This window comes from Plutella xylostella, chromosome 16 (genome assembly GCF_932276165.1).
Source record: "Plutella xylostella chromosome 16, ilPluXylo3.1, whole genome shotgun sequence".
In the NCBI taxonomy this organism is placed as follows: Eukaryota; Metazoa; Arthropoda; class Insecta; order Lepidoptera; family Plutellidae; genus Plutella; species Plutella xylostella.
This window is the reverse complement of record NC_063996.1, coordinates 1,761,889-1,781,587: the sequence shown is the minus strand read 5'-3', so window position 1 is coordinate 1,781,587 and position 19,699 is coordinate 1,761,889. Positions and strand designations below refer to the sequence as shown.

General features: G+C 41.0%; 1 protein-coding gene and 1 long non-coding RNA gene across 2 annotated transcripts in view; both read right to left on the bottom strand.

Annotated features, from left to right (window-relative positions):
• The window catches only part of LOC119693848 (calcium/calmodulin-dependent protein kinase kinase 1), a 181,936-nt gene that overhangs the window by 60,024 nt on the left and 102,213 nt on the right, over positions 1-19,699 (bottom strand). The window lies entirely within an intron of this gene.
• Positions 1,872-5,104, bottom strand: LOC105387676. Its single transcript, XR_005254531.2, has 3 exons — positions 4,724-5,104; positions 4,498-4,639; positions 1,872-4,386 (listed from the first exon to the last, which is right to left on the bottom strand). It is a non-coding gene; the product is annotated as an uncharacterized LOC105387676 (long non-coding RNA).

Below are 19,699 nucleotides of genomic sequence, written 5' to 3'. Positions count from 1 at the left end.
GTACGTACAATGACGAAATGCGGAGGCTGCAAAAAAATTGTCCCGCGGGGCGATATAGCAAAGTGCGCTAAATGTGCCAAATGTGCAATTATATATCACCCGTACTGTTTGAAGGGTGATATGGAAGCTAGGCCTGCTACTTGGCTTTGCCCTGCATGCGCCCAGGTAGTCGAGGAGACCATTGCCGTCGCCCCCGTCTCAGAAACAGGAGTGAGTAGCCCCGGGCTGCCCGAGCTGGTCGTGGCTGAGGACCGGCTCAATTCCACGGCAAACGACACCACCGAAGAATTTAAGGTGGAGCTTGGACTGGAGATAAGGCTATTTCGTCAGGAACTAACTGCCGCTCGAGAGGAGATTCAGATGTTCCGCACTGAAGTGAAAGAGCTTAAGAACTCTTTCACTGAGACAAATAATCGTCTGAACGCTCTGGACTCTCGTGTGGACCTGCTGGAGCAGCGGCTCACTGACGGAACGGGGTCGCGTCTCGAATCTATCATAGCGGACTTACGAGTAGAACTGAATGAGAAAGATCAGGAGCTACTGGAAAATGATGTTGAGATCACTAATCTCAATGAAGAGAACGGGGAAAACCCTACGCACCTGATCCTGTCTGTGGCTGCCAAACTGGGGCTCAATTTGAATGAGTCAGACGTGGTGAGTGCGGAGAGGGTCGGTGCAAGGAAGGGATGGAGCCGGGCGCCGGGCGAGGACGGGAAGGGCGCGGGCGCGGGGGCGGGCCGGCCGCGGCCGCTCGTGGTGCGGCTATCGCGCCGCGCGCTCAAGGACGACCTGATTACCGCCGCGCGCGTCCGCCGCGGAGCCACTTCGGCCGACCTCGGCCAGTCCTCTGCGCCGCGCCCCTTCTTTGTTAATGAACGACTGACCAAAATCAACCGCCAGTTATTCTATCAGGTTCGGGAAATCGGGCGCAGGCAGTCGTGGAGATTTCTATGGACCAAAAAAGGTCGTATTTACGCGCGACAGGCCCAGGACACTCCACGACAGTGGATACGCACCTCTAATGACATTACTCGTGTGTTTGGTATTGCACCAAGTGCCGCGACGACAACCTCACCAATGTAAACCTGACGATAATACTATAAGCCTTGCTACCTATACCTATGCATACAAAGTGTCATATTGTTGCATTATCTGTACATTATATGCTATTCTAATGTGTCTACTGTCGAGCACTATATTGCTAAATTTTTCGTGTTATAATTTACACAATATTGAAGCCTCATGTCCTAACTATAAGAGTCATGTTGTCTTGTTCAAGTTAATATTACTTTGCTCTTATTTCTGTTGTGAATCGGCTTTCAGTTGCGGTCGCCACCTGTTATCTTATAATGATAGTTATAAGTACATGTTTAATGCACGTTGTTGTCTGGAACCGACCCGCTCGGTTGCCGGCTGTGGTTTGATAGCGGCATCTCTTCTGATACCCACTTGTATACGCTCAGTTTTATTTATCTACACTACTATATACACATACCCTACTACACACACCTACTTATACCTATACACTAAGATTAATACACTCAAGTACTACACTATAATTGTACTAAGCATTCATACATCATTAAAAATTCTTTTAAATAAATATGTAGAAAAATGAAGAAACAAAAATTATTTACCGTTGGAATTTTTAACGCGGGATCCTTATCTACTGGACATGACGAATTTATAACAACTATGCAACGTTACGGAGCGGACATAGTCGGAATTAATGAGACGTGGCTTAAACAGAATATGGACGAGCGTGCCCCGGTGGTGCCAGGGTACAAGCTGCGCCACGTGCCGCGCCCGCCCGCCCTGCGGGGCCGCGGCGGCGGCATAGGCTTCTACATAAAAAATGGTATTAACACGCGTATCCGGAAGCACCCCGTATCGCCTACCGTGGAGCAGATGTGGCTCAGCTGCACTGTCAACTCCATCAAATTACTTATCGGTACAGCATACAGGCCAGAATGGTTGGACATTAACACGTTCTTTGATGCGTTGACGGACTCGGTCACGTCATTCTCAGGATATGACCAGCTGTTACTCATGGGGGACTTTAATATAGACTTATTGACCAACAATAACAAAACGGCTTTATTTAAGGACTTCTTACATAGCGTTGGGTTAACTCAAACAGTTCAGCAACCTACTCACTTTGCCAACGACCACTGTGAGACGCTGATAGATGTCGTTTGCACAGATAGTACAATTGGCCACACTAACGTAGATTATATACCGGCACTAGGTAGACATGCATTTATCACAGCAACGTTAAACATAAAGAAACCAAAGTTCACTCCTAAATTTATGACCATTCGACCGCTAAGCGATATACTTTGGAACTACTTCAACAATGACCTAAATAACTTAGATTGGGAAAGTATAATGCAATGTGATGACATAAATAGTATGGTGGACGCTTTCAATAACTTGATTCTACAATTATTTGATCTTCATGCGCCAGAAAAAAATATATGTATCAGGGATCCCGGATACCCGTGGATCACCGAGAATATAAAATATATGATGTATTTGCGAAACGAAGCCTTCAAAAAATATAAATTAACTAGGTCTGAAGTTAATAAAAATTACTACCTTGACTTAAAAAAATTGGTTATTTCTACATTAGACAAGGAAAAACGCGCCTACTATGAGTTTTACATTAATAATAATAGTAAAAACTCGGCGACACTGTGGAAAAATTTAAAAAAAACAGTACTGCGAAGTCATAAGTCGACTGACCTACCACCACAATTTAATGATCCGGACGCCATAAATACACACTTTTTAAATTTGCCTTCGAAGGAGGAACTAAATTTTGCTGACTTAGCATATTTTGAAAGTAACAGATTTGGTGATTCCAAATTCCAAATTAAACCTGTAGATAGCAAAACAGTACAAAAATTCATTAATATATTAAAATCTAACGCACAAGGCATCGATCGTATATCTCTTAAAATGCTTTGCCTCACTCTTCCGCGAACGCTGGACGTCATAACGTATATTATAAATTACTCACTAATGAACTATACATTCCCGCAACTATGGAAAACTGCCATCATAAAACCTATACCTAAGACATCGTGTCCCTCTACTGTTAATGAATTAAGGCCGATAAGTATACTAGCTTGCCTGTCTAAAATATTAGAAAAAGTTGTATGCGATCAGATGAGCCAATATATTGAATGCAATAACATTCTCCCTACTGTCCAGTCCGGGTTTAGGAAGTTTCGCAGTACAACAACGGCTCTCCTCGATGTAGTCGATGATATACTCTGTTCGCAAGATAAAGGTCAGGGCACTATTTTAACGCTATTAGACTTCTCGCGTGCCTTCGATACTATTAGCGTCCCTCGCCTACTGGCCAAACTGACCTACTATGGATTTGAAGCCGATACAGTAAGGTGGTTCTATAGCTATCTCAGCCAACGATCACAAATTGTAAAACTTACCAATATTAATGGCGAAACGAAAATTTCCTCAGCTAGTCAAGTGACCAGAGGAGTCCCACAAGGGTCTATACTTGGACCTATTCTATTTATTCTGTACGCCTGTGATATAGTAGACTGCATAAAAAACTGTAAATATCATATCTATGCAGACGACCTACAGATATACCTATCATGTGTCCCAGATGGCACTGCAGATAAAGTAACATTAATAAATGAGGATTTAAACCAAATAGTAGCATGGTCTAAAAGTAATTCGCTCTTACTGAATCCCACCAAATCACAGTTTCTTATAATAGGATCAAAACAACAAGTTTCAAAAATAAAAGCCAATAACCCCGATATAAAGGTAGCTGGCGAGTCAATCCAAATGGTAAGTGAAGCTAAAAACCTCGGCATTTACTTTGACTCTAACCTGCGCTTCGAGAAACATGTTTTAAATTTAGTGTCAAACTGCTTTTATAGATTAAAAATTCTTTATCGTATAAGACCCTACATAAAAACTGAGATTCGTGAGCAGTTATGTGAAAGTTTAGTTTTATCTAAATTAAATTATGCTGACACAGTATACGGTCCTTGCATCTATGGTAAAACACAGCGTCTTTTACAGCGAGTGCAAAACGCTTGTGCCCGATACTGCTACACCATCCCTGCTCGTAGTCACGTTACTCCGTACCTCATAAGATCAAAGTTATTGAAATTGGCAAGCCGTCGGCACCTTCACTTTGCCTGCCTTCTATTTGGAATTATACAGAAACGGCTGCCCGAATATCTGTTTAATAAACTACGGTGGTCACGTGACCTCAACTCTCACCGAACCAGGGCATCCTCCTACCTGCTTCTAACCCCTCAGCATAAATCAGCATCGTTTGCGGGAAGCTTCTCTTTTAACTCCACACACTGTTGGAATAAATTGGATCCTGGATTGCGCGACCTGAAAACCGTAAAATCGTTTAAGTCTAAGTTAAAAACAATTCTGCTAACAAAACAACAGTCGACCCATCTACGGGTATAGTAAATAAATAAATAAATAATAGGTACTTACACTAGTTTTCTTCGCAACACACAAATGGACTCCCGCGGCATAATATAATCTTCCATTATTGTACATATTTTCTTATCTCCAAAATCATCCCATTTTTTGCAACACAGCTAATGTTCACAGCTACCTTCAATATGAATACCTTCTGAAAGAAACATAAAATCAAGGTAACAAAGTAAAACCACAATGCCATGTATGTAAGTAACGAATTTATTTAGTAATTACATACCTTTAGTCTATGACTTCATTCCCAATATCCATCGTAAAATTGAATTATTCATTACACAAAAATATACCACTCGCCTACAGATTCACTACATGATATTTCTAATTACGTTTTAAATCACAATCATATATTTATTTACAGTTTATGGCACAGTGTGGGCGCAGCACGGCGGCAGCGTAGGCACTGAAAGCCTTTTACAGCCGCGTGAGGCACTCGGGGCCGCTGAAAACACGAACCGCTTATGCGTGTGAAGTACCCCGGGTGACCTTGGTTCACAGCTGCCGGCCGTGCACTTGCCATAGTTTTAGTTTTTAGTTTTTAGTTTTTATTTATAGTCAGTGGCATCATAAAGGGAAGCGGCTGAAAATCAGCGCGGTAGTAGGTAATATACTAATATATTATCTTCTACCGCCTTAGCTGAGCCGCCGTCCGTTTCGGTGCCAGACAACGCACACATATCCTCTCATTTATTTCTTTTGTTTAGTCATAAGGTCTTTGTGTTCATTTATTACTGTTTTTCACTATGTTTTCTTTTTTTTTTTCTGTGTGTGTGCGATGGCACGGAATAAACGTTTTTATTATTATTATTATTATTATTATTAATTCCCGGGGGTCGCCGGGGTGCATCTGGAGCCAGTGCTGGATGTGACAGCATGCGAACCATTGGCGACGCGGAGCTGAGCAGGCGGGCTCCCGCCGAACAATATGTTACAGCCGAACAATTTGACCCGGAATTAGAGCCATACACACTCTCGTCGACATCTTCGGACCCATCATACCGGGCTTCCCCTTCACTCTCTACATCTTCATCTTTTAGCATATTGCCAGTGGATGTTGCCCAGGAGACTACCCCAGTCTGTGAATCTGAGCCCACCACTGGCAAACCATCTAAGCGTAGAAAATGGACCACTGAAATGAACGAATTCATTCTGCGCACTTATTTCCAACTAACCTTTGTAGAAACGGACCTGAGCGTATATCTGCCACCCCTTCACACAAAATTCCTTGAAAAATTCCCTAACATGCAAGTATCAAGGCAAAGAGTAGGTGACCAACGGCGTGCTATTATAAGAAACATACTCCTTCCTGCAGAAACCATAGAACAAATTAGAAATGAGGTCGCTACAGAACTAGGAAACATTCCCACACAAGCAGCACCACATCACGCTAGTACACAATTACATACTTCTCAACCGACAAACACTCAAACTCCAACTCAAACTCAACGTATACGATGGACTCCCGAATATAATGAATTTATCATCCGAGAATATTTCAGGATGACCGACCTCGAAACTAACTCAACTGCCTACCGGCCACAACTGCATCAAGCTTTCATTAATAGGTTCCCACAACTAAATCATTTATCTGAGCAAAGAATAGCTGACCAAAGAAGAGTAATTATAAATAACCAACTCGTCACGCAAGAAAGGATTGATCAAATAAGACAAGAAGTTGACGATGAATTACTCTCTACCATAAATAGCACAACCGCACATAATACAACAGAAGAAACAAATGAAACAAATTTTCTTAACGACATCCAACATGACTGCTTAACGAACTCGAACTCACCATCTGCCCCAGATATTATTCCAGAAATTAATCGAGAAATTGAAGAAACATTTCAATCAGCTATAATCTATTTTCTTAACACAGACCCAACAGAGCGACCATACATACCACGACAAAAACCTTCAAAAAAACTAGCTAAAATAATAGAATACATTGACAAACAAATCCTACCCAAAAACATTAAACAAAATACACAATATAATTTATTTCAGGCTGTTTTATATAGTGCTGCCTGGACAGCTGCTAAACTTAATGGTAGTAAACTAACACTATCCCTTGATTCATCAAACACTCAAAACAGCAAAAGGTAACCCAAATGGCAAATTAGGCTTGAACGTAAAATTTCTGATTTAAGAGCTAAGATAAGTAGACTAACACATTATATTGCTGGAAATAGGAACAGAAAACTAGTATTGAAAGTAGAAGAAATACTAAAGCAATACCAAACACACTCAGTACATGAAGACCCGAACACACAATTAGCACACTTCCTTGATACACTGAAACAAAAATTAACAGTCGCTTCCAACCGTCTCAAAAGATACAATTCATGCACACTACGTAAAACACAAAACATTCAATTCACAAATAATCAGAAACAATTTTATCGCAATCTTCAAAACTCTACCACAAACAATAACACAAATAACACAAATTCTAACCCAGACATGCCTCCAACACACGAATTACACAATTTTTGGTCAAAAATATGGGAGAACTCAGTTGAGCACAACAAGGATGCTGAGTGGATAAAGGAAGAAGAAATTAAAATTTCAGAAATCCCACAGATGGAATTTGAAAATATATCTATAGAAATATTTCAAGATGTATTAAAATGTTTACATAATTGGAAAGCCCCTGGATCTGACCATATCCATAACTACTGGTATAAAAAGTTTACGCACAGTCACCCGTTCCTATTTAATTTTATCAACGATTTTATTAAGAACCCGCTATTGTTACCAGAATACATCACCCAAGGAATAACATATATGTTACCTAAAGATACAGAAGATATGAAAAACCCCGCAAAATATAGGCCAATAACATGTCTGCAAACCATTTATAAAATACTTACATCTTGTCTCACACGGATCATATACTTACACTCTGAAAACCATAACATACTAGCTGAACAACAAAAGGGATGCAGGAAATACAGTCACGGATGCAAGGAACAACTCACAATAGATGCAGTAATTTTAAAACTAGTTCAAAAAAATAAAAAGGATCTGTTCACAATGTATATAGATTACAAAAAAGCGTATGATTCCGTCCCTCACAGTTGGTTACTAAAGGTATTAACATTGTATAAAATTCATCCGCATATAATAACATTTCTAAATTTCATTATGAACCAATGGTCAACAAAGCTCAAACTTAGTGACAAAGAAACAGATACAATTAAAATACAAAGAGGCATTTTTCAAGGCGACGCACTAAGTCCTCTATGGTTTTGCTTAGCATTAAATCCACTGTCGAATACGCTAAATAACACAAACACTGGTTTTAGAATCCAAAAATCTGACAACTCTGACTTCAAACTAAACCACCTTCTCTACATGGATGATATAAAACTTTATGCAAACACCCAAACCGACCTCAATTTACTAGCGAAAACCACGGATAGGCTGTCAAAGGATATAAAAATGGACTTTGGAATAGATAAATGCAGAACTAACTCAGTTAAAGCAGGTAAGACTTTTGAGCACGAATATGAAACAATAGATGGTAACCATGTTGAACATCTGAAAGAAGGAGAGAGCTATAAATATTTAGGATACAACCAAAGTAAGCAAATACAGACTAAGGAAACAAAAACAAGACTCATCACACAATTCAAACACATATTAAACTCAATTTTAAAAACCCAACTCAATGCCACAAATACCATCAAAGCCATCAACACCTATGCAATACCTATCTTGACGTACTCCTTCGGTATCATAAACTGGTCCAAAACTGAATTAAAAAACCTCCAGCGGATCATTAATACATCTATGACCAAATCTAGGAAGCATCATCCAAGAGCATGCGTTCAACGCCAAACCCTACCCCGTGGTGAAGGGGGCCGAGGATTAATAGATATTTTAAACCTCCATAATAAACAAATTCAAACGCTTAGACACTACTTTCATGAAAAAGCTAAAACATCTGAGATCCATAATGCAATAGTACACACAGATAACAAACTCACTCCGCTAAACCTACAAGACCACAACCCCCAAACGAATGAAAAACAGACAGAAGAAGCAGTGAAAATAAGTGAGTGGACACAAAAGTCTCTGCACGGACGACATCCCCACGACTTGAGCCAACCCAACGTCGACAAGCTAGCGTCGCACGAGTGGCTCCGTCGCGGGGAACTCTTCCCGGAGACCGAAGGGTTCATGGTAGCTATACAGGATCAAGTTATAGAAACGAAGAATTATCAAAAGCACATAATGAAATTACCAGGCTCACAGAACGATAAATGCCGTAAATGTAACTCTGCACCCGAAACCATTCAACATATAACAGGCGCATGCAAATCCATAGTACAAACTGATTACAAACATCGCCACGATCAAGTTGCGAATATAATCCACCAAAAATTAGCAATCAAATACAGTCTTCTACCACAACCACCTGTACCATACTACAAATATGCTCCAGAAGTTGTCCTCGAAAATAACACTCACAAGCTGTATTTCGATAGGGCAATCTTGACAGACCGCACTACTCACTTCAATAGACCCGACATCACAATTATACACAAACAACTAAAAACTGCCCAGATCATAGATATAGCAATACCAAATACACACAACCTACAGAGCACAATTTCAGAAAAACTCGCAAAATACACGGATCTCAGGGATGAAGTGACTAGAATGTGGCGCTTAGAATCGGCGTCGATAATACCGATTGTATTATCAACTACAGGGGTCATACCAAAACAGCTACATCAATCTCTGAGATCTTTGCAACTACCCGCATACACCTACATTACATTACAAAAAGCAGCCATATTAAACACATGCAGAATAGTCCGGAAATTCTTACAAAATGACCCAACCCAACATAACAATCCATCTTTACCATCAACAACTTCCCAACATGATGCGCACTTGGCTTAGGCCCGTGTGTATTATTAATACCGTCTAACAACCGAGCTGAATAAAATCAGAAATTCAATAATAATAATAATATGTGGGGACATCTCACACACGGCCATCCGACCCCAAGCTAGGCAGAGCCTGTGTTATGGGTATCGGACAGCTGATATATCTACACAAATACATAGATAGATAGATATTAAATATAAATATCAACACCCAAGACCCGAGTACAAATATCTGTCTTTAAACAAATATCTGCCCCAGCCGGGAATCGAACCCGGGACCTTCGGCATAGCAGTCAGGGCCACTAACCACTACGCCATTCGACCGTCTAATCTCGCAGGTATACCGGTCCAAAAAAGTTGCCCATGCGTTAGTCCAGGGCCAAATTTGATAAATATTTGTCTATAAGATCCGATACCCACGGACTTGTGTCTTCATGATATCACCTTTATATTACTGAGCATGATAACAGACAAAACTCTTAAGAAAATTGCACCCGGTGATAGTGCCAACAACAATTTCGCCATAGTGGGTTAGAGAACATAACCAGGGATTATGGCTTGACTTTGGACACATCTGTCAAGAATTTAATATTATGGAGATGACGTATAATTGATCAACATTGTCCTGGTAACGATGTAACCGACTATGGAGAACTTGGAGCTTAATGTTTTAATTATTGGTAGACTGTCAAAAATAATTATATTTCAGCAAACACGAAACGGCGAACTTTTACATCAACGCATCCAAATTACTCGGACAGATTTTCACGTAGAACGAGCGCATACATTGCAGATGTGAATTATGTAACACAGGATTGCAGTTGACTTGCAAATGAGCACCGTGTAACCGGCACTTTAGTTATAAAGTATGCAACTACGCTAGTCTCTCGTGTACAGTGGGTTTAGCACCACCGAACATTAGCATCAGCAACAATCCTTAAAGTATCGTCGCTCGCTTGTCAATTATGTCAATTATGATCCATATCTCATTACTTACAGTGCCACAAACTTATCTGTTCCGGTGACAGCTAACGTAAATGTGTAATATTTCTTCATTCTATAAGATTTTAAGTTTGCCAGTAGTGGTAATTCGCACTTGTGGTTTCAATAAACCCATCTAATCTATATCAATATATAAATCATTACTAAATAATGAGATATGGATCAATTTAGTTCGCTCTCACCGGAACAGATAAGTTTGTGGCACTGTACTTTGTATGGATCTGACAGATGTTTGACAGGCAAGCGACGCTGCTTGTGGATTGATAAAAATATTAAACTTGTTGCAAATTTAAACTTGTTGTAAAGCTAACGTTGTTAAGCACTGTTTATAGATTATAATTATAACTTTTGCATAGAGCGACAAAAAAAAAGAACATTACATTTTCGATTGATAATGCAGCAACTAGGGTGAATATAACATTATTTACTGCAACATAATTTGTAGTAAAATCACTAGGTTGCACTAACGATGAATCAATTAGGTATTACGACAGTTTTCCAAATGTGTGTGTGTGTGTGTGTTTCATTTCCCCGTAATGTCTGTAATTCGGTAGGAAAATAGAAATAAATTCGACTCATTTGAATAGCAATCGTATTTACATAGATGAAATTATCTGAGCAGCGTTCTTGCGCGGTATTATGGAAACATCTGAATTCAAAACACTGGATTGGAAAACAAGGGATTCTGTTATCCATTGTCAATTTCAAACGCGATATAAATAAAAAAGAAAAAAACTTTGGTGTGTTCCAGGTTATAATTGAATACTAGAATATTTTTCATGAACTTTCGAAAAAGTCTATGGTTTTTGCGATTTTATTTTATTTCTTGGCATTAAATGCCCTGGATCGCAGCTGGGACCAGCCCGTAGCGGGCCGCGTCGCACATAACCCACCAAAAATTTCCGCAGGGGCTATTGAATCCGCCTCTTTAATCTAAATGAGAAAAATATAATACGTAGGTCATAGTAATAACGTATGTATAGTGGACATACTGGAGAAAATTATGGTGCCAACTTTCAAATCACAAATTATTCCATACCGTTTTTTTATTACCAGCAGTTTTTTTTGTTTTTTTTTAGAAATATCTGCTTTATAATAATAATAATAATAATAATTTATTTATTTCAGACAATTTGTCCATATAAAAACACACATTTACAAAACTTAAATTCTAATATCTACTTAACACTACTTAATAACTAAAACAGATTTTGTTCTTATGACTAGTTGCCAGACAAGTGGACTGTCATTTCTTTCTGCTATAGCACTTAGGATACTGTTACCGCTCCCCCGCACTCTGCCCAAAAGAGAGGCCGACTTCTTGCGCCAGATTGCATTGAAGCCGTCTGTGCGTGCCTCGGCGAACATTGCTGAGGCACTGCAGAAGCGGGGTAGCCGCAACAGTGCCCTAAATGCATTATTGAATTGGATACGCAGAGCATTATACGCCTTTTGGGTATATCTTACCCACAAACTTCCCGAGTACAAAGAAGTGCAGTATGCTTTAAAAAGCGCAATTTTGACTGCAGGTGTACATCGGGAAAATCTGCGGGCCAGCATATTCGCCCTGACTGATAATGCTCTGCGTTCCCTCTCCATGTCCGCGTCATCATTCAGGTCCTCGGTCAACACGTGCCCAAGATATTTAAACTGATGAGCTCTTCTAAGAGCAACACCGTTGAGCCTGATGGGCGGAACAAAAGTTGGGACCTTGGTACCTGACTTAAAAACCATAAATTCCGTCTTTTTGGTATTGTAGTTAAGTCCATGAGATTTTGCGTAGGACTCACACACTGCAAGCAGCTCGTTGAGTGCACTGACAGAGGGGGCCAGCAGCACCATATCATCAGCGTAGCTGAAGTTGTTCATACACACACCATCGATATAGCAGCCAATATGCATGCTGCTGAGCCCCTCTATCAGCGCGTTTATATATAAACTAAAAAGTATGGGAGAGCTCAACCCCCCCTGTCTCACCCCACACTCAGGCCTACACGGCTCTGAAAATTTACCTAACCACCTGACTCGATTCTCTTGATTGAGGTACCAGTACCTAAAGAGAGATATCAACTCCGGTGGCAGACCCACTTCCTCCAGCTTCCGCCATAGGATGTCGTATGAGACAAGGTCAAAAGCCTTTGAAAGGTCCATAAAACATCCGTATACTGGTGTCCGTCTGTCAGTGTAGTACCTGATAGTGTGCTTCACACTGAGAATAGCAGATTCTGTAGATAACCCAGCCCGGAATCCGAACTGGGCATCGTGCAGTTTTATACTCTTATTCAAATACGAATTCAGCACACTATCAAGCACTTTAGCTACTATGGTAGCTAGGGAAATAGGCCTGTAATTTGACTTGTCTGATACGTCACCGGTTTTACTTTTTACTATAGGCACTACCAGAGTCCTTACCAAGTCAGGTGGTAGGTATGAATGACTTAAACATAGGTTTAACTTGGTTCCATAATTAAGGGAACCTTTACCAAACGCTAAATGTATTAAAAATTTTAGGGATTTAAATCAAATTTAAAATATATTTTGTACTAACTACATTGTACTGACAGACGTAGCTATTTTTTAATATTTGGTGAAAGTCCACCTGAAAGTTGCTTCGTATGCCAAGTACACAATTGTTTTCTTGATCGTCACTGATAAAACATCACTCTGTATACAGACGTCAGCCATACATCCTGTAACTCCCTTTCCAACAAACACGCTGTATAACAACTGTATTTTCCCTGGAGTGTAGAGCACAGACTATAACCAAGTTATGTTCCATGCGTAACCTGGTTATAGTGGTCTCTGTATACATCATGCTGTAAAAGTGTTATACTAACGGCCTGTTTCACAATGCCTGGATAATGGATAACTGTGGGATGTAAAACATAATTATAGACAGTGACTTCCTTGGGGAGTAAGGGGAGAACGGAATACAAAATCTTATCCGACCCAACTGTCAACCTCACCTGCACGCGCCGGATGGCGGCGGCGTGGCAGGCACCGCGCCGTGGTGCTCCCTGCTGGACAACAGACGAGGCTCTGACGACAGAGCAGTGGCGGTATAACCATACACCTGGCTTCGGCTGGAAGAGGCTCTCGGCGGCCTTGGAGGTCTAAATGCCTCCAGAAAGGACGATAGAAGAAGGTACTTCGAGAACAAACCGAGTGTGACGGCACGCTTTGAAGCAGCAGCCCTGCTAGCCGTCTAGGATACTATGGGCTAATTACCTGTATATCTGAAATTTAAAATTATTGAAACTCAAAGAAGGAATACACGGACCGATTTTCAACAAACGACTTTTGGCATGAAATTAAGGACTCTGATTGGATGTTGGAATGTTCGCACGATGCGCGAAGAAAGTAGAGGACACCAAGTTGTCAAATATATGCGGGACTACCAGTTAGAGATACTTGGCATTTCTGAAACGAGATGGAAAGACTTTGGGGAACAAAAAATTGAAGATTATACCCTGCTATACTCGGGACAGGAAGAGAAACACGAATACGGTGTTGGTATCCTGCTCACCAGAAATGCCCGAAACAGTCTGCTTGGCTGGAAACCGGTGTCGGACAGAATAATCACAGCACGCTTCAAGTCCAAAGTGAGAAATATCACAGTAGTACAATGTTACGCGCCTACTAACGCAGCGAAACTGGACAAGAAGGAAGCGTTCTATGATCAACTCTCGCAAGCATTGCGAACTATTCCGAAAGGCGATATTGTGATTTGCATGGGCGACTATAACGCGCAGATTGGGGACGACAATCACAACATAGAGTCGTGGGTAGGGAAGCATGCGTTAGGAACACGAACGGAAAATGGCAACATGCTCGTAGACTTCTGCTGTGAATTTGATTTGGTGATTGGAGGATCGATATTTCCACATAAAGACTGCCATAAGGTATCCTGGGTCTCTCCTGATAGACGTACTGAAAATCAAATAGATCACGTCATGATAAGTAGGAAATGGCGACACTCTTTATTAGATGTCCGTAACCGAAGAGGAGCAGACGTGAACAGTGACCACCATCTCATAGTGGCAAAAATCCGCCTGAAGATAGCAAAGGTGCAGAGTAAGACAACCACATTATCTCGGCGTTTCGATGTTTCCAAACTCCAGAATCCTGACAGGAAGCATGAATTTAGTGTGGAATTACACAACCAGTACCACACGCAGAGGGTTGAAGAAGCTTCAGTGGAGGAACAGTGGAGCGCTGTTAAAGGTGTACTGCTCAATTGCTGCGAAATGTTCTTAGGCCACAGTAACCCGCAGAAGAAGGAATGGATATCCGCTGAAACATGGAATAAAATATTACACCGAAAATCCATCAAAGAGAAACTTAATGCGGAAAACGACCAGAACATCAAAGAGATCCTTGCCTACGAATATTTTGTATGTGAAAGCGACATAAAGCGCAGTGCTAAGAGGGACAATCGAGTGAGAGCTGCATCGATAGCCCGAAGAGCGGAACTGGCGGCGCACGCAGGACACACCAGAGAGCTGTACCGTGCCGGAAGAGAGCTTTGCAATAAACCACCGACAACGCGGCCAGTAGTAGACAAAGCAGGAAAGGTGCTCACTACGCTGGAAGAACAATTGCGCAGATGGCATGAGCACTTCAACGAGGTCTTCCACACTCTGGACAATGAAGCCGCAGCAGAGGCTGACAGCGATGTCGACCTAGAATGTAATGTTCTAGACATCAAAGTTGATCCTCCGGATAAGGCTGAAATTGCACGTGCCATCAATGGCCTAAAGTGTGGTAAAGCTCCTGGAAATGATGGCATCCCAGTGGAAGCATTAAAGGCAAACGCGGACGTAACAGCTGATGTATTGTTGCCCCTGATGACAGCGGTCTGGGAAACGGGCCAAATACCTGACAGCTGGAAGGAGGGCATTATAATTAAGCTACCGAAGAAAGGGGACCTGTCCCAATGCTCCAACTGGCGAGGAATCAACCTGTTGCCGGTGTGCTCCAAGATTCTGAGCAAAGTCCTGCTAGACAGAATGAGAAGCGCAGTTGACTACACGCTGAGGGACGAACAGAGTGGATTCAGAGCGGGGCGATCTTGCACCGACCAGATCAACGTACTGCGAGTGATTCTGGAGCAGTGCAATGAAATGCGGAAAGAACTCTATACTCTGTTCGTAGACTTCGAAAAAGCTTTCGATCGGGTGAAATGGTCTAGCATTTGGCGAATCCTTAGGCGAAGAGGTAAACCGGCCAAGGTTATACAAATAATCAAATGCCTTTATGAGGGTTCCTCTTGCCGAGTGATGCACAAAGGCCAAATAACAGAACCGATAACAGTCACTGCCGGAGTCAAACAGGGCTGTTTGCTGTCCCCGCTTCTCTTTCTTGTAGTCTTGGATGACGTGATGCGCAGAGTGAGTAGTAAAGAAGAGAGGGGACTACAATGGTTGCAGGATAAGACCCTCGAAGACATAGACTTCGCCGACGATCTCTGCTTACTCGCGACATCTCGTGACGATCTTCAGTCCAAGACCGATGACCTCGCAAACGTTGCTGCTGAGGAAGGCCTGCGCATCAACTGTAGCAAGACCAAAGATATGCGCCTAAATACCTCCGATTCAGCCCCCATATATGTGAACGGCGACGTTGTCGAACAAGTGCAGCGTTTTACCTACCTGGGGAGCGTCGTGGACCCACTGGGCGGAGCGGAGGCGGATGTAGAAGCACGCATCAACAAAGCCCGAGCTGCATATGCGCAACTGAAGCCTGTTTGGACGTCTCGCATCATCACTCGGCGTACCAAGATCAGAGTTTTTAACTCCAATGTCAAGTCGGTCCTCCTGTACGGGTGCGAGACATGGCTCGTTAAGAATGAAGTAACCAGTAGACTTCAGGTGTTCGTGAACAAATGTCTGAGGCGCATACTGGGGATCTACTGGCCACGAACCATATCTAACGCAAGACTGTGGGATATGACTGACCAGACACCCATTGACAAGGAGATCCTACTCAGGAAATGGCGCTGGATTGGGCATGTGCTGCGGAGACCAGACAATCACCTGTCCAAACAAGGGTTGAAATGGCAAGCGAAGGGGAAGAGAAGGCCGGGTCGCCCCCGTACCACCTGGAGGCGGTCAGTTGAAAAGGAGGCTGCATCAACTGGTCTCGGCTGGGACGACCTGGAAGCGGCCGCGCAGGATCGGGAGAAGTGGAAATCCTTTCTTCGAGCCCTATGTCCCTGATGAGGGATAAGAGGATTTCATCATCATCATAGACAGTGACAGCATATATTATTATCTATATCATATATATTTATCCCAGAGGTAGCCAATCCAGACATTTTGAAACAGGCCCTTAGCCAAAAGAGCGTGACTAAGTCTTTCTGAATATTTTTTTTACAAATACAGTGTAAACTCTATATGACGACACTGAAGGGACTGTGCATTTTATGGCGTTATAGAGAGTTGCCGTTAAATAGAGAGTCTGGTTTTCCATATTGTGGACACGGTAGAACGACTAAATCCAAAGCGTTTGCCGACATCACTAGATTTAAATTTAGATTTGTTTATTGATAATTATTCATTACATGTCAATATTAAATATAACAGTAAAAGTGATACATAAGTATACCAAACTTTAAATTAAATAATTAGATTCAGAAATAGTCACAATTAATGTCAAAATAAAATAGAATATTAATACGAAAATTAATTAAGTTTCAATGTCACAGTCAAAAAATAAAATAATAATTATATATTACATACATGAAATAACAACAAATTAAAAATTATCACATTGATCTTCTCTCTTTAAAAAATTATCACATTGATCTTCTCACTAATCTTCTCTCCCGTTTGCGCGTATATCAGTAAAACTTTTTCGTCAATACACATTGATTTTGTTTTACTTAGCCATGTTTACAGTTTGAAAGATTGTGAGCAACTAAGAATATGATAACGTTAGACAATCCATGATCTCTATTTATTAGTCATGGTCAAGCAAGATCAGTCTACACGTGCAAGCAATCCCAATTTTTAAACAAAAGAACGAATTTCTTAGAAAATTCGGTATGCGGAATGCCCACAGTCGAGTTTATTGAAGGCTAGGATAATAAAGCGACAAAAAAACGTACACAGCTGCGCAGTTTTAACTAAAAAAGGTACCTACTGATTATTACTCAATTGTTGTCGTTATTGAGAGTGTGTGTGAAACCAAAACCAATTGATTTCGACGTTTTAGAGAATTTGTCGTTAAATCGAGTGACGTTACATAGAGTTTACACTGTATTGGAAATTCGCAATAAAACTGTTTCTTTTCCATAGAAACTTTGTAGGTCATGTGACTGTTTAACTATGGGGAACAATTTTTTACAAATGTCGTAGAACTAAATTTGTTTAGTATTACTTTCTCAGTCACCCCCTTTCAGCTTCGTATGCAGCCTTCGAAACATCCTGTATACTACATGTGGTCACTCTAGCTTACTAATAATCGATGTTCCGGTACGTTTAATACAACACGATACGACTCTATCTAACCGTATTGATTGTATGACGACCGAATGGCGTAGTGGTTAGTGACCCTGACTACTGAGCCGATGGTCCCGAGTTCGATTCCCGGCTGGGGCAGATATTTGTTTAAACACAGATATTTGTTCTCGGGTCTTGGATGTGCCCGTAAAATGGCAATAGGCCCGCCCCCTATTACATTGGGACTAACATAACACTCTGGCGAAAAGTGGGTGCAGCAATGCATCTCTGCCTACCCCGCAAGGGAGTACATTAGTACAAGGCGTGAGTGCGTGAGTGCGTGTGATTGTATGACTGCTCTCCTTCGAATGGATTAAAGCTAACACGCGCCAAAAATTAAATAATATGTGGGGAGATCTCACACACGGCCATCCGACCCCAAGCTAGGCAGAGCCTATGTTATGGGTATTGGAAAGCTGATATATCTACACAAATACATAGATAGATACAAATTAAATATAAATATCAACACCCAAGACCCGAGTGCAAATATCTGTCTTTAAACCAATATCTGCCCCAGCCGGGAATCGAACCCGGGACCTTCGGCGTAGCAATCAGGGCCACTATAACCACTACGCCATTCGACCGTCAAGTAAATAAAAACATTGCCACAGATTATTGTCCTTTCACTTTTTGAAAAACAAAATCGTTTTTTTTTTAAACATAGTGCTACCATATTACCTCCGATGGATTAGCAATTAACAATCCTATTAATAATTGCTAACGTTCGGTGGTGGTAGTGACCCCACTGTATTTATGTAGAACCTCTTCCACTGTATTACTACTACTCTGTCTTCATCTTATGATAGGATTAAGTAGGCTTTGAAGTTGGGCATTAGGCGCCTTCACACGGCTTTAGTGCACTTGTAGTCTTAATAAAAGTTGGGTAAGTCGATGAAAGTACCCAAAATACTACGATACAAGTATTATTGTATTATTATTATGTCTAGCTAATAATTATGATGATGTCTGATTTGACTACAGCGATTTTTAAACTTATAAAAGTTCTTAAAAATAGGTACGTACTTATGAAATAACTTAATTACTAAATCCTTTTGTAGGTTGGGATTGGTTTTTATGATCGTATAAGTCTCTGTAGGTCACACAGTTTTTCATTTTATTCAAACACTGTAGGTAAGTATATTACATCAACCTATTCACGACAGATAGATCCCAATACCTATGCCTAGAAATAATATTGAACTAAGTTAATGTATTTTCCAAACACAATTTTACCAATAAAACCATTTTATTTTAACAACTTTGTTATTTTAGGTTCAGTACTAAGTTGATCTTTATAGCAAGTAAACAATGCCTAAAAGGTCAAATTTCACGGATCACTGTCTTTATTAAATCTTTCCGTAGTGTAAAGTCAGCTAGGCTAAATTCCCTTACTGTGTAAGCAGTATCATGATTATTCAGCTATATTTTATTTATTGTTATTCAATGGAAAATTTGAGTTTAAATATTTGTTTAATTTTATTATGATCTCGGACGATTTTTGACTGGTTCTGTCTATTCGGGGTTGGGGATCCGGCTGCCGCTACACGTGCTCTTTATCGACGTCTATTAACTTGGTTTATGAGCTTACGATCAATCACACGATTCACACGCGCATCGCGTTATAGTGACGTTTATTTACGTCGATAACGAACCCGTGCAGCGGCATCTGGGGCGTGCCTAGATTATCTTCGAGTGACGTATCAATGTTCCTTGTATACCAATATGTTAGGTGCATATTAGTCAGTCAGGGCCTAAGATGAATCTGACTTAGTGTCAATTTCTCCATAGTCG